This window comes from Protobothrops mucrosquamatus, unplaced genomic scaffold (genome assembly GCF_001527695.2).
Source record: "Protobothrops mucrosquamatus isolate PMUCROS unplaced genomic scaffold, P.Mucros_1.0 scaffold3023, whole genome shotgun sequence".
Taxonomy (NCBI): Eukaryota; Metazoa; Chordata; class Lepidosauria; order Squamata; family Viperidae; genus Protobothrops; species Protobothrops mucrosquamatus.
The window spans coordinates 21,888-26,186 of record NW_015389038.1 but is presented as its reverse complement, the minus strand read 5'-3'; positions in this window follow the sequence as shown (position 1 = coordinate 26,186).

Below are 4,299 nucleotides of genomic sequence, written 5' to 3'. Positions count from 1 at the left end.
GGTCTTCCTGTCTCTTGCGTAACAGGAGAACAATTCAAAAAAAGGGCTGCCCAAAGAATTAAGGATATAGAAGCACAAAATGATATAGCGATCCTTAGTAAGGTGGGTAACTTGAAATGGCTGAGTAAATACAAGCGTACTTTTCAAGTAGACAGCTATTTGAAGTTACAACTGCCAAAACACCTTAGGGAGGTATTTATGCAAGCGAGATTCGAACAGCTTGACACAATGGTCAGATATGAGAGATTCCATTCTATACCTTACAATGAGCATCTCTGCATTTGCGGAGCAGCAGAGGTAGAAGACCTGGCTCACATACTATTTGATTGTTGCCTGTACAAGAGGGTGAGAGACAGGTACCTCGGTCTATACACCAAACGAATGACTCATTGGGATCCCCATATCAAAACAACTTACCTTGTGTGCGGCCAGAACTTGAAAATAACATTTAACACAGCACAGTATTTAAACAAAATGATTCAGTTGAGATCTGCATATGTGGGACTGATTGGGGTAGATTGCAAGGGTGACTCCAAGATATAATTTTATCATATTTTATCTATATTTTAAATTACTGTACTCTATTTTAACTTCATTTTAGACTGTATTTTACTCCAATTTCATCTTAAGTTCCATTTTAAACTGTATTTTATCAAATTTTATTTTAAATTGCTTTTATCAGACTTTGGTAATGATTTGTTGTTGGAACTTTGCACTTTGATATGGCCCAAGGGCTAATCAATAAAGATTTATTATTATCCCCTCCTCATGAAGCCATTCGTAGATCCTACTGTTCTGGACACTGACTAGCACTGATGATGTTACCTAGTTTGGGTAATGAAACATTTGCAAGAAAACAAGCTCAGAGAACACCAAGGATCCCACATGTCAGAGTTTAGCTACAAATATTCTCCCTTATCGGACACTTTCCATCCAGTCTCACAACTTCCCTTATGGTTGAGAAGATGGTGGCATTGCAACCTCAGAGGATCCTGGAGCAAACAGATTATTCTTTTCACTCATGTTTCAAGCCCACATATGAAACATAAACAGTATTGGTCACAGTCATCTGGTGGGATAGGGATGGACATGGTGCATCCATCCTTGTTTTTCTTGACCTCTTAACTGTTTTTGTTACCATGGTATACTTTTCAGCTAATTTAGGGAGTTGGGGATGGGTGGCACAGCTCTGTGCTTGTTCACCTCCTTCCTCCAAGGCAGGTCCCAATTAGTGTTGATAGGGAACAAGAAGTCTAGCTCACAGCCCTCTTTTGAGGTGTGTTGCAGGGCTCGGTACTTTCTCCGCTACTTTTTAACATCTACATGATCTACATCAGGCATGTCAAACTCACGATGTCACATGACATCGCGTGACATATCGTGACTTTTCCCCCATTGCCAGCAATGGGGTAGGTGCAGTTTTGTTGTGACGCATCCAGCCCGTGGGCCGGCAGTTTGACATGCCTGATCTACATCACCTACATCATCTATACTGATCTACATGAAACCACTGGATGACATTATCTATTGCTTTGAGATGAGGTACCATCAGTATATGTATGATGCCTCAGTTATATATCTCCATCCCAGGTGAAGTGAGTGATGCTGTGGATGTTCTCTCAGTGCCTGGAGACTGTGGAGGCCTGAATGGGGAACAACAGACTTCAAATGAACCTTGGTAAGACAAAATGGCTGTGGTTGAGCCCCTCTGCATCCAGATATTTAGCTTCTTTGGTCTTCAATAGGGTTGCACTTCTCCAGACAAAAACCATGCATAATCTGGGGGTCCTCTTGTTATGTATTAAGCAATTCAAAGGGTCTGTTATAAAGAATGGTTAACTGATTGCTTTATTTGAATCATAGACTGTCGTCTGCATATCTTTAAACCTTGTGTTTTAGGTGGGAATGAGTACTTTAAACTGATTGGCCGCCACCTAGTGGCGGTCTGTATAAATATAAGTCAAGCAGCTGTTAGAGCTTGCTTCTGTGAGAACCTAATAATGAGCTATTAATTCAACTCCATGTCTTCAATGTCTCGCTGTTCCCACTACACAACAGTGGCGACGAAGATGTGATTATGCTGCTAGGAGGAAAGAGCTAAGTCACTAAAGGGGTAAGACCAGGCATCAGCTCCTTGGTTGGAACTGCATTCCCCCCTTCTGCCTGCCAGTACACAAACGCTGGAGGTAGCACATTCCTTGGGACCCGTCCCTAGGAAACTCACAGAAGCCCTAGCAGCATAAGACATTGGAGACACAATAACAGCCAAACCATGGCCAAAGTCAGCAAGCTTTCAGAGTTCGACGTATCGCACCCCGAACGATGGAGTTTGTATATCTCAAGAGTAGAAAACTACTTCAGAGCAAACCAGGTCAGAGAAGATAATTTAAAAGCTGCAACCTTTGATATAGCAGAGAACCTAGTTGCTCCTGCTACATTGGAGTCAGTTACTTTCGCTGACTTGAAACGAAGACTCAAAGAATACATCGAACCAAGACTGTCCATCACCGCATGGAGACACGCGTTCAAGCAGAGAGAGCAGCAGCCGGGGGAGTCCGCTGCTGAATTCGTGGCCGCCCTACGCCAAGCGTCCCAACTTTGCGAGTTTCCCAACCTAGAAGACAGGCTCCGGGACCGACTGGTATGTGGCCTGAGAAGCAGAGACTTACAGCAGAGGCTGTTCGCTAAAGAGATCCTGACATTCCAGGATGCACTGAAAGAAGTGATGGCAGAAGAGTCCACAGGTGGAGCCGTCAAGGCTTTACATCCTTCAAAGAATTTCCCCAACCAGACCGCTGTGCATCATGAAGAATCAGAGAACAGAACATCAAGACTCAGACATTGAGATCGACTGGGTGCAGAAGATCCCAGAAAGAAGTCACCGGCTGCTTGACAAGGCAGTTCCCTTCCCTAGCTGTCTTGGCTGTGGTGGACGACACCAGTGCTCAGAATGTCGGTTTCGCGCAGCTGTGTGCTGAGCATGTGGCAAACAAGGCCACATCGCTACCATCTGTAAAGATCGCAGAGGGAATCTCCATGTGAAGACTTCCCCAGGAGAGGGAATGGGGCCCCGGGGCAGAATAGAATAGGATTTTGCTCTGGAAGAAGGAGCATCCTCAGAACTGGAACCCATCGCCCCTTAAAAGAAAAGCTTAGACTAAAAGTCAAGCTGCAAGGAGTTCCATGCCCCATGGAACTGGACACTGGATCAGCTGTGTCTATAATCTCCTATAAGACTTTTAATTTCATTTGCAGACATGGTGGAAAACAAGTCAGACTCAAGCCATCAGATTTAGTTTTGACAGATTTTCAAAACTCCCACATAGCGGTTAAAGGAGAAGCTATGATAAAAGTGACATTCAAAGAGTTTGAGGGTCCACTCAGTGTTGTGGTGCTGGAAGGCCAGTGAACAAGCCTGATCGGTTTAGACCGGTTTGATGCCCTGGGCATCCATGTGACTGGCATCAACAGAACCCAAACAGCGGATTTGGCAGCTGTCTGCCAAGAGTTTGCGGACATATTCAGTCCCAATTTAGGGAAATACAAAGGAGCACCAATTGCTCTCCACCTTGATCCAACCATAGCCCTAATCAGAGTAAATCCTTGCAGAGTGCCTTTTGCCTTTAAGCCCAAGATCGATGCAGAGTTAGATAAGCTTGTTCAACAGGGAGTCTTGCAATCCATTGACAGCTGTGTGTGGGAAACCCCATAGTTACACCGGTCAAGCCTAAAGGAGAAGTGCGCATTTGCACTGATTATAAGCGCACTATTAATAAGGCACTTCAGCAGCATGCGTATCTGGTACCTGTAGTTAGCCACATTCTGGTATCTTTACAAGGAGGTCACTTATTTGCAAAGCTGGACCTGGCACAGGCTTATCAGCAACTGCCTATAGATAACGCCTCTGCTGAGGCTCAAACAATAGTTACCCATAGAGGGGCATTCAAGGTTTGTCATCTCAAATTGGGGTCAGTGTAGCCCCAGGGCTCTTTCACAGTGTGATGGAACGCACGTTAAAAAACATCCCAGGTGTGTGTCCTTATTTTGACGATATTTTAATTGCTGGGGAATCAGCAGAGAGATACTTGCAGAACGCTTAAGTGTGTTGTTCAGCGCTTCTGCAAAGCAGGGCTGAAGCTCAAAAGGGAAAAATATCAAATAGGAGTTAACTCCACAGAATTCCTGGGGTTCCAGATCGATGCTGCCGGAATACACCCAGCTGACTCAAAGCTCAAAGCTATTTTACAGACTCCCAGACCAAAGTCAAAGGGAGAACTGCAGGCATTCCTAGGGCTACTT